The sequence below is a fragment of the Panthera tigris genome, chromosome B3, assembly GCF_018350195.1.
Source record: "Panthera tigris isolate Pti1 chromosome B3, P.tigris_Pti1_mat1.1, whole genome shotgun sequence".
NCBI classification, from domain to species: domain Eukaryota; kingdom Metazoa; phylum Chordata; class Mammalia; order Carnivora; family Felidae; genus Panthera; species Panthera tigris.
In genome coordinates this window covers 116508861-116521155 of record NC_056665.1, presented here as the reverse complement: position 1 = coordinate 116521155, position 12295 = coordinate 116508861, and the positions used below count along the sequence as shown (strand labels likewise).

The following is a 12295-nucleotide window of genomic DNA, read 5'->3' as shown; positions in this document are numbered from 1 at the left end:
GCGGTGAAAGTGTCCAGATCCGTCTGCTCCCTTGGACGCAAGAGGAAGGCATGGCTCACCAGGAGCCCGAGAAACCAGCCTGCTAGCAGAGCAAGCCGTGACACCATCACAAGGGGGCCCCGTCCATGTCAACTTAAAAAATAACTCCTTGGTCTTGTCCTTTCTCCCAGAGGAAGGGGTCACCCCCTCCACAGACGTCTATTTTCTAAATATTGGGCATCATGAAGAGCACCAGGCACAGGGTCCATAAAACTGTGTTCCAGGCCACAGTCATTTCTCACCATTATATTGGGCAACTTACTCAACCCCACAGCGTCCCTATTTCTTTGTCCATCTACACTGAAGGATAACACCTGCTCTGTCTGCTTCTCTGACTCAAAATAAGTCCGATTTGCAAGTAATTTATAAATAGTACGAAACTCAACATCTCTCTGTAAGGTGCCACGACTATCACTGGGTCTTCTCATCATTATTGAGGGGCAGATTCACCTAGTAGTTAAATGTGGGCTTTGTAAATTTTTCTTCTTTTTGTGTTTTGCCATTATGTATTTGTTAAGTTTCCAACTGAAGGTCATTTGGGTTGCTTCTCTGGTCTTTTGTCTTACAAATAATACTGAAGTGTCTTTAGGTACATCTTTGATTATATATATACATATATATACAATTATATATATATAATTTTATATGTATAATTTTATATATATTTGTATTTTATATATTTAAATATATGTGTATTTTAGATATATTTATATATATGAATATATATATGAATATATATGTATTTTAGATATATTTTTATATATGAATATATATGTATTTTAAATATATATGAATATATATATGCATTTTAGATATATTTATATATATGAATATATATGTATTTTAGATATATATGGATATATTTATATATATGAATATATATATGTATTTTAAATATATATATGGATATATTTATATATATGAATATATATATGTATTTTAGATATATATATGGATATATTTTTATATATGAATATATATATGTATTTTAGATATATATATGGATATATTTATATATATGAATATATATATGTATTTTAGGTATATATATATGAATATATATATATGTATTTTAGATATATTTATATATATATATATATATATATATACACATATATATATATTCCAATAAGAATATGCACTAAAAATCTTTGTAGGTACACCTGCCAAGTTGCCCTCCAAAGAAGTTGCACTAGTTTACATATTCTCCAACAAATATGCCATTGCTTGTTCCCTGCCTTCCTTTCACTGTGATGTCCTTAAAATTTTACACTCCATTCATGTCCTTTCAAGTTACTTGAATCAAGTTTTTGGTAGCTTACATATTCATGCCCTTTGCTAATTTTTCTTTTGGATACTTGGGATTTCTCCTACAGTTTCATAATAGCATTTTATTTATTGTTAAAACTGACCCTTTGTTAAAGCGGATAAAAAAGCGTGGGCTTTGGAGGTAGATACAAGTTCAAATCTGGACTGTCTTTCATTTACTAGTCCCTACAAAATACTCAATAGGCTTTTGTTAAGCGATGTTCCTTTGGGCAACTTACACAACCTCTCGGAACCTTGGTTTCCTTGTTGTAAAATGGGGATGATGGGAGCCATCACCCAGGATTTTTATGAGAATGAAATCATATGTAATATAAGGGACTTCATAAATGTTAACAGTGATGATGGTGACCCCTGCCTTTCTGAGCTTCCCTCAGGCCAGTCCAGAGTGAGTTTCTAGAACCAGCCTTTTTTCTACAGCAGCCTCATGATCCAGAAACAAACCAGACCTTTTGCTTTTGACTTGTTGTCCCTCAAAGCCAGAATGGCCACAGGCTTCCCTCCCCAGTGGGACTCCCTGGGGAATTACTGACCACAGATAAACAATTTCTGGTAAGTTCATCCTCCCGTAGCTCTGAGACCACTGCTTCACCATCCATTTCCTCATAATTTTCTGGTTGCAAATGCAAACCAGTTGTGCAAATTCAATGCTGAGGCCCTTGCACTTTAAGATAATCTAGTCACTGAGACCACAGCCCGCTTCACCGTGCTCGTTGTTTGTCCTGTGGTTCTACTGTATCGACAATGTCAGGTTTCCTCTGCTCTTCCAGGCCTCTGAGAATTTCATTAAAGCCTTTGTTTTGCTTCCAACCCCCCCTTGATTTGTGTATGTCATTTTGCTTTTCATTTTTGTTTATTTGGAGTTTCTCTATTATTGTTTCCTGCCTTTCCCCACTAGCACAATAACTGTGAGCCCCAAGCATTTAAAACACTATGCATCTCCTTGAACCGAAGATTTCGATCATGTTAGCGTAGGTCTTATCCACAGCAAAATTGGCCCCTGGAGGGTGGACGGGCTCTCTGGGCATCCCTCCAGGGAGGCAGCCTCAGCCACTTTGGTGCCCTTCTAGGATGAAACTCCCCTTTGTTGAGTCAAAGTCTGCCTTTCCATCCAAGAAACAGTCTCCAGACCTCCTTCCAACCTGCTTATTCTCTAGTGAAAACAACAGACCCTATCAATTTCCCTATTGAAATAGGACACTCATATGTGAAAATAATCTTCATGTATTAATATATTTATTCTCTTAACAAATGCCCACTGATCACATATTGCCTTGCTTTAGGAGCCGAAGATAAAGAGACAAGATAGTCATATTTCCTTCGCTGTCCTCCTAGAAGACAGAGTGAGAGAGAGAGAGAAAGGGAGGGAGGGAAGCAGGAAAAATAAGGAAAAGAAAAAAGGAAAGAGGGAAGAAAGGAAGGAGAGAGAGAGGGGAAAATGACAAGTAATTACAAAATGCATAAAGTACTGTAAAGAAGCAAGTGTAGAGAGGAAATAATTTCCCTACGCTCTCTGAATTCCTAGCTGAGACTCCTACGATAAAAGACAGATTAACAAGAGAAAAACAAACAGAAGCTTATTAACATGTATACCTCATATACACATGGGAGAAACCTAGGAAAACTGAGTCACTCCCCAAAGCACTTCGAATTCAGGATTATACACCATTTTAATAGGGAAAGGGGGGCAGGGGGGATTTATAGGCCTTTTAGGGGAGAGTAAATGTTCTTAGGGAAGATGAATGGGGCTTTAAAAAAATAGATGGGAGGTATGATGGTTTGTGACAAAGTTTCCCTGGGTGTGGTATTGACCTCTAGTCTCCTCTCCTGTCATAAGAGCCCATCTTCCCTGGTTAATGAGACTCTGGGGAACGGGATTTATACAGGTGAGTTCCTTTTGGAGGATTGGTCTTTGGGCACATAGGGGAGTTCAGAGAAACCCTCTCCCTGCATTTGCTGGTTTTCAAGTGCCTACAGCTCAAAATAATCAAGATGCCAAAGGCACATATTTTGGGGTGGCAAAGGGGGCTGGAATAGGAGGGTCAGGGAAGGCATCTCTGAAAACGTGTCATGTAAGCGCAGACCTATAAAATGAGAAGGAGCCAATGTAAAGAATGCTGAGGCCAGAGAGGGCAGGGCAAAGGGGTGTTTAATGGACAAAGACCCTTAGGTAAGCAAGAACCTGCTACCTTCTAAGAGCCCCAAGATAATCAGAGTGACTGGAACAGAATGTGTGTGAGGGAGATTTAAGGTGAGTTTGGACAGCTGAACAGAGACTGGGCCTCCACACAGGGTTTATCAGCACAAAGGAATTTGGATTTATTCCACATGAAATGTGCAGCCCCAAAGAATTTCAATCTGGGAATGGCAGGATTTGACTTTTTTTCTTTCAAGAAGATCATTTTTTAGACTTTCTGATATAAACAGAGTATCCAAATCAGCATCTTGCCCTTCTCCTGGAAATTATACAGACGCAATAAAGAAAATGAAAAAGAACACCCACAAACTCAATTTCAGCAATAGTAGGAAACAAATATAATTCATAGCTTTCAAAATATGCTAAAAGATGCCCCAAAGCAGCTAAAGTCGGGCGGCATGGGAAGGCAAGAAAGACAGAGCTGCGAGAAGTTTCAGCGGTATGATATCTACAAAAGTGCCATAAAATACTCTTGATGAAAGTGACAGGGGCTCACCCAAAGCGCAAAACTGTATCTCTTATTTACCACACAGGTGTGGAAACCGAAATAAGCAGGGCTGGTGACGGGCGGACCTCTGGGGTCTGGCTGGCATCAGAGAAGCAGTAGGAATTGGACTACATGAAGAATCAGCGGCTGAGCCATATTTGCAAAAGGCAGTCTGTGCAGCGGCAGATAGTAGAGAGTTTTTGAATTATGAAGCCTTAAAAGTTACTTTCTGCCCTACCAAGGAAAATACCAGCAACTAGCTTCCACAAAAATATAGCTGGCTCAAAGGTGAGTAATTACAGAGAGACTGACACGGTACTGATCCAAAGATACCATAAGGGGGAAAAAGGTAGAAAAGAGCAATAAAACGTACCAACAGATAAAACTGCTGTCAGAAAAATGTTACAATGAAATGGATGGCGATTGGGAGCAGATATTTTGCTAAGAGTTAAAATAACCTAATGAAGTCATTGCTTCTGCAAAGGAAAATCCACAAAGCACAAATGTGAGAAATCAAGGAGGAGATAGCAGCCTTCAGGAGGAGATAAAACCTGAGCTAGTATAACGAAGAAAAATATCAAAGGGGAAAAAAGAAAAAGCAAAATTTGGAAGGAGCAGAGGGAACATAGGCATTACAGGAAAATGTAATAAGGGACACAGCGGATCGAAATAAAAACGAAGACTAAAACAAAATGGCAACAAAGGAATACCAAAAAGGGATTAGAGAAAACAGAGAATGGATGAAATAAACCCGATATGCCTTTCATCGAAAAGAAAGAAGAAGGGCGCCTAGCTGGCTCCCTTCCCGGAAGAGCATGCAACTCTTGATCTCGGGGTCAAGAGTTCAAGCCCCACATGGGATGTAGAGATTACTTAAAAATAAATAAATTTTAAAAAGAAAGAAGAAGGTCAAGACAATGAAAGAGACGAACATTTAAAGCTAAAATTCAAGGGCTCTTTCCTGCATCTTAAATTTGTGTATTGCAATGGCACACCACGTCAGGGACACTGTTATTCTTGTCACTGTAAAAACTATACAATACGGGCGCCTGGGTGGCTCAGTCTGTTGAGAGTCCAGCTTCGGCTCAGGTCATGATCTCGCGGTCTGTGAGTTCGAGCCCCGCGTCGGGCTCTGTGCTGGCAGCTCGGAGCCTGGAGCCTGCTTCCGATTCTGTGTCCCTCTCTCTCTGCCCCTCCCACACTCATGCTCTGTCTCTCTCTGTCTCAGAAATAAATAAACATTTAAAAAAAATTAAAAATCGGAGCCAGAGATACTATTTAAAACTTAAACTAATGAGCAATCAAAGTATAAGTTACAGTCCCAAAGAGATACTAAAAAAGAGAACACTGTCAAAAATCAGGTAGTGGAGGAAAGAGGGGCCAGAAGTAAAAAGAAGGATGTTCACTTCATCATTTGTCTTAGTAAGGAATTAAAGATATTTTCTAAAGAAACGGAGGACTAAGGGCATTATATGCAATTATATTATAAATTATTATCTATTAACAAACAAAAATAGATACCTTTCTAAATAGTAGAAGGACTGCCCAGAGACCCAATAAAAAGAAAAAAAGACCATATGGTTAAAACAACACAAAATAAGAACTTTTCTAAAAAAATTTTTTAATGTTTACTTATTTTTGAGACAGAGAGACAGACAAACCATGAGTGGGGGAGGGGCAGAGAGCGAGGGAGACACAGAATCCGAAGCAGGCTCCAGGCTCTGATCCTCAGCACAGAGCCCGAAGCGGGGCTCAAACTCACGAACCGTGAGATCATGACCTGAGCCAAAGTGGGACGTTTACCCGACTGAGCCACCCAGGCGCCCCAGAACTTCTCCAAATTCAGAAAACATAATATAAATTAAAATGATAGAACTGAAACCAAATATATCTGTCCCATCAATTAATATAAGCGGCTTAACTTATCTATTAAAATAAAAAGATTTTCAGATCAGATCACAAAGCAAAAACTACCTCTAGGCAACACAGACAATCTACACCTGAAAAAGATATAAACGTATACGCGAAGTTGGAAACAGAAATTTGTGCTAAGACATACTAGACGAAAGCAAGCAAACAAAAAAGCAGAGGTCATGTGGTAGGGTCCCCCCTAAGGAGAGAGAAAAAAAGGGAGAGAAAACTTCAAGGTAACCTGGCTATGCACCTACCCGACCATGACCTTGTAAACTGAGACGACTTAATCAACTGCATATGTATGTGTGCTACCATATATGGAAGACAAAGAAATAGAAAATGTATAAAAAAAACTACGCATGTGACGTTCGGCACTCAGTTCTTTGGGTACAACCCAACTGAGCGGTGCGGGCACAAATAAAATTGCTTCTTAGAAATTAAAAAGCCTCGGTGTCACGACTCTCTGTGCAAGAATCCTGCTGCAGTCACAGTCTTAAATATAAGCTAAGCCAGAATTTAGGCCAAAAGGCATCTGGTGGAACAAAGAACAAATGAGATATAGAACACCTGAATAATTAATAGGGTCTGTCTAAATTGATACACATCAAACTGAATATCCTGTACCTTCTCTTCAAGCACCTATGGAACTTTGATAAAAACTGACCATATATTAAATCTGCGAAGAAAACCTTAGAAATCTTAGTGTTTCTAGTACAAAGAACACAGGCAACATGTTCTAATAAATAAATATTAGAAATTAATAATATTCTAATAAAATTAGACATGAAAAACCATCAGAAAACAAAGTTCCTTCCGTCTGCAAGTTTTAAACACTCTTAACCAACTTTAGGATCCAAAAGGAAATACAAACAGAAGTGTTTAAGTTCCTAGAAAGGAAAAGAAAGAATAACAAAGATGTATCGGAACCCACAGAAAACAACTAGTCACACTCAGAGGAATGTATGGAACCTCAAAAATGCTTCAAAAGATCAACATGAAAGAAAAACGAGCATATGAATTAGGCATCTGACTCAAAAAGTCAAGAAATAAATAAGAAAATAAGCTAAAAGAAGAAAGGAGAAATTAATACAGATAAATGCAGAAATTAATATGTTGGGGGAAAAACAGACAATAGATAAATCAAAAAGTAGAGTCTTCAAGAAGTAAAACACCAATAACCCATGTGGGGGACATGGAGATGTGCCACCCCAATTCTCTCTTCTTGAAAGACTTGTCCCTTCAGCTGTCAGCAACTTTGGGAATGGCCTCAGCTGCAGGGAGCCACCTCACTCGAGGGACACCTCTTCTGGAATGATCCATACCTACTATCTGTTCGAAGCAGGAATAGAGGCCTGGCCATCCAGCCCAATAGGGAACAACTCTGAAAGAATGTTCTAGCTCCAGAGCTGGCCAAGAAGTCAGCAGAGGTTGTCAGTAGACCTGCCTCACTTCTCCTTTGCCCCTTCCACTTCCTTCCCCTCCCTTCCATAGGTGTTGATTCCAGGGGCATTCCCTGATAAACATTTTTTTTTTTTTAAAGAGAGAGAGTGTGGGTGGGGGAGGGGCAGAGAGAGAGTGAGAGTGGGTGGGGGAGGGGCAGAGAGAGCCGGAGAGAGAAAATCTCAAGCAGGCTCCATGCTGCTAGCACAGCCCGATGAGAGGCTTGAACTCACAAACAGTGCGATTGTGACCTGGGCCAAAATCAAGAGTCAGACTCTTAACCAGCTGAGCCACCCAGGGGCCCCTCCCTGATAAACATCTTGTACCCTCAACTCTCCTCATATTTCACTACCCTGGGAATCCAACTCCCAACAAACCACTGGCAGCCCAGTCAGGAGAGAGAAGGCAAAAATACAAAGACACAGAAAGATAAACGGTAAGAGGACGATAACCATAGATACAGAGGAAATTAAGAGAATTACAACATGTCAATATGAATGAAATGGACAAATTTCTAGGAAAATATAACCAATGGAACCAACCCAGAAGGAAGAGAACAGGGTTATCACATAGGAAAAGGAGAGAAAGTTGTCAAAGAAGTGACCCCCCAAGATGGCATCAGAAAGTTCCACAGAGGAATTCTACCAAGCCCTCAAAGAACAGATCAGTCTAATGCAAACTGTTTCAGAGCATGCAAAAAGAAGGAAAATGCTCGAATGCCTTTTATGAAGTCAGTATAATAGTGATAAAACCTGTCAAAGCTTGTACAAAACAAACCAACTATAGATCAAGCTCATGTATGGATATCTTTTGTGAATTTAACAGCTCATTTAAAACTAATACATCATGACCACGTGGAGTTTATTCCTGGAATTCCCAGGTAATTCAATATTAAAGAAACTATTAAGATAATTTATCATATTAATAACTCTAAAGAGAAAATCCTGTAATCATGTGCAGAGACCTGAAACAGCATTTGACAAAATCGGTAAACCACCTTGATCAAAATGCACAAAAAAGTAGCACTATATGGATCCTTCTCTACAATGTCTCGTGGTTTGTGGGCTTGAGCCCCGCATTGGGCTCTGTGCTGACAGCTCAGAGCCCAGAGCCTACTTCGGATTCTGTGTCTCCCTCTCTCTCTGCCCAACGCCCCCCCCTCCACCCCACCACACTCTGTCTCTCTTTTCTTCAAAAATAAATAAACATTAAAAAAATTTTAAGAGAAGGAGAAGACATTGCTCTTTAAAGTCTTTCTGGCGGATGCGCTGTGTGTCCCTTTGCACACCCAGCCCCCTGTCCGCCGAGGCAGCCCTGTTTGCAGGCAATGTCTCTTCCTCGTCTTGGTGTCATAATATTTATAAACACAGATAGATTTACATAAATATGATGGCTACAACTTTGTTCTTCTACAGCCTAAATAAACATCCCAGTAACTACTGAGCGGAGATGCCGGAAGTATACCTAAGAGGTCTGCAGCCCAGGGTTTTCAGGTTGCTGAAACTCGATGTAAAGTCAACAAGCGTATTTGTTAAGAGGTCAAGTTGCCCTTGTCACTTGAGGTCCTGAAGGAGCCCCTGTCTGGCTCTTCATTAAGTGGCTTTTTCCATGATAAAAGAGGACCACTCATGTTCCTTATGTTGCCAATTTTGGAGGCAGGTAAATAGAGACTCTGGAATGACTCATTGTCCTCACAATCAGCTGCCTTTATCCAGTTCTCAAACTTCAGTTTTATTTGTGATCAAGTCAAGTGCAATTAAAAATTTATTTTTGCCTGTGTTGAATGAGAATGTTCAATCTTGAAAAGAATATCTGCTGCAAAAAGGCAACCTTGTGAGTCACTTTTTATCGTCAAGGTCAACATTGAAATCATTCTCCTCTGCGTGCTTTTACCTCTGCCACAAGGTCTAACGTTTTCTCCACAAAGACAAACAACAGTTTAATTCTTTGCCTGAGAATTTTAATGAGCACCTTGTCCCAGCCGAGAGAGCACACAGCTCTTTGTGGCACAAGCTTTCAACTTTCTCTAAAGTAGTCAGTGTTCGGGGCGCCTGGCTGGCCCAGTCGGGTGAGCGACTGACTCTTGATTTCAGCTCAGGTCATGATCCTAGCATCATGGGATTGAGCCCTGGGTCCGGCTCCCTGCTAAGTGTGGAGCCTGCTTGGGATTCTCCCTCTGCCCCTGTCCCCACCTCACGCTCTCTTTCTCTCTCAAAAAAAAGAAAGAAAAAAAAAGTCAGCGTTCAAAAATAGTTTATATACTATTTTTATCAGTGAGCAAAGTGAAAGCACTGATGCCCACGGAGAAGGTCAAGACTCAGACTCTATGATGGTCAATTTTATATGTCAACTTGATGGGGCTGAGGGATGCCCAGATAGCTGACAAAACATTATTTCTGGGTGTGTCTGTGAGGGTGTTTCCAGAAGATATTAATTAACATTTCAATATGTAGATTGGGTAAAGAAAACATCCTCACCAAGGCAGGTGGATGCCCTTCAATCCACTGAAGGTCTGAAGAGCACAAAAAAAGCACAAGGAAAGAGGAGCTTGCTCTGTGCCTCAGCCAGGACATCAGCACTCTTGGTTCTTAGGCCTTTGGACTCAGGCCAGGATCTACATCCGCTCAGGACTTTGGGTTGGCACTGGAACTACACCATTGGCTTTCCGAGGCCTTCAGCTTACCGGCCACAGGTTGTGGGACTTCTCAACCTCCACAATCACCTGAACCGATTCCAAATAGTATCTCTTTGCACACGTCTGTGTATATATACCTTTGAGGTAAGGTGATCTAAATAATGTGGTGTGACTGTTGGTACATGGCCATGGCTTTGGTGTGGGCTGCTTCTGAGCATTGCCCACGTGCGTGCATGGGCCTGTGCTTATGCTGCCTGGATGCATGCTCATTACCTCTTAGGTGCCCTCTTATAAAAACCATAACAAGTAAGCTGTGGGCAGTGTAGGATGCACTTAGATGCCTATTATAAACTTGGGCTTTAAAATTGCCAAGGTGCAAATGAGCATAAACTTTGATATGACAAAACTCTTGTGCGACAAAACTGATCCATAAAGAACCATTACTGCAGTGACATGTAAAAACCGATCATGCAATTTTGAATGAGTTTCAGAAATTCTGTGGGCAACAAAAAGATGTCAGGGTGAGAAATAATACAACGGAAAGCAAATAAAAAGTGCTTAAAGCTTCTTTCAGAATTTCAGAATCACTTCATAGGGGACAACTTGGTCAAGACCCATGTTATAGATCTGACTGAATGTGTTTCGGCTGAAGAAGAGACAGCCAAGCTGAGATGATGCATCGTTACATGTGCCAAAGACACATCTGAGCTCTGATTGAGAGACTAAATTCAACCCCATTTTTGCTTCTGATTGGACTAAAACCATTAATGAGTTTGACATTTCACTGTGTTTGGTTTGCTCCATTCTACATGATGTATGGGTGAAAATGTTTTGATTTGCAAACTTCTTTTGGTCAAGTTAATGAAATTTTCAATGAGAAATGTGATGGATTAGGTAATGCTGTTTCTACTATTCATTATGGAGATTTATTATGGAGCCTCAAGACCACACCAAATCTAATGAATTATCATTTACTTCAGTTTGTTCTGAAGGTCCCTCATTGTCGTGTGGACACTAAAGCTTATACTTTAAGTGATTTTTAACTATCTGTCCATGCTCCCAGTTGACAGTTACAAAATTAAATTTTAAAAATTATCCTACTTAAAAACAGAATGCTATTAAGATCCCTCTTCACTCCACCCCCACCACACACACACACACACACACACACACACACACACACACAGGATTTTCCATACTTTTGTCTGGAAACACACAAGATGAGTCTCCTTGTAGGTTAATTTAGGAGGCAACTCAACCCGTCTTTGGCTGATGGAGCACCTAACCTGAACTGGATTAGAAAAGCGTGTCACATCCCATCTTCTTTCCATAACCAGGCTATTACATCTTCTTTCCATAACCAGGCTGTTCCTCTGCCACTCCCACCTACTACACACTACTTAGAGTCAGCAAAGCAAACCCTCCATTACTGTCCTATTGAAACTCAAGTGACCAGAGTTTCCCAAGACACAGCATATGGGGTCAGGACTTCTTTATTATATAGGAAGGAAAGAATATCTCTAGGAGGGTTGGAAAACTACCAGAGAGGGAAGATTGGGAAATGGCAGTGGGGTGTGTGTGTGAGAAAGAGAGACAGACAGAGACAGAGACAGAGAAAAGCCAAGGGAAGGACGCAGAGGGGGTAGAGAGGGCAATGGAGCTGGCAGGAATAAAACACTCTAAAGGACAAGAGCATCAGAGAGTAGAAAACAATGAGCTGCTGAAAGGAATGACAACTCCTAGACCTTGACTCTATAGCTCTTTGGCATGCTTACCTGAACCCTTCAGAGAGGGAAGGCTTAACCATCCCACCAAGTACAGCGTGCATCCTAGCTAGGAAGGAGAGGTAAGCTGGCCCTTAGCAGGTGGACTGCCACCCTTCCCTGAGCCACTGAGGTGTGCTAGCCTTTCCCTGTAGCATCACAAAGTCTCCTAGTAACTCCCCTGCCTGAGTCCCTAAGGCTGGTTCCCCTGACCTCCCTTTGGTAAGGGCCCGCGGGGCCCTGCCTCACTGGTTACGAGCCTGTCTCTGCAGGAAGAGACACTTGTGGAAGGGATGGGGTACAAATCCCCACAGCCCTCACCATCCTCAAATACAGCCCCCTCACAGCCATCCCTGCTTTGTTTAAAACACACCTCTGTTTCTACGGAGCACGGCCTCCTCGCGACAATGGCCAACAGAAGTTGCTGCGGTTTTCAGAGCACTTTAACACATCTTTTGTTGGTCATCCCGTGAGGCAAGTATTAGCTGTAGTTC

The 12295-nt window shown here is 41.0% G+C and overlaps 1 long non-coding RNA gene across 1 annotated transcript in view; it reads right to left on the bottom strand.

Annotated features, from left to right (window-relative positions):
- The window catches only part of LOC122239656, a 49861-nt gene extending 37966 nt beyond the window's left edge, over positions 1–11895 (bottom strand). The window contains exon 1 of the long non-coding RNA XR_006218974.1: positions 11814–11895. This is a non-coding gene — a long non-coding RNA (uncharacterized LOC122239656). The remainder of the gene's footprint in view (positions 1–11813) is intronic.
- Positions 11896–12295: the final 400 nt, after the last annotated feature.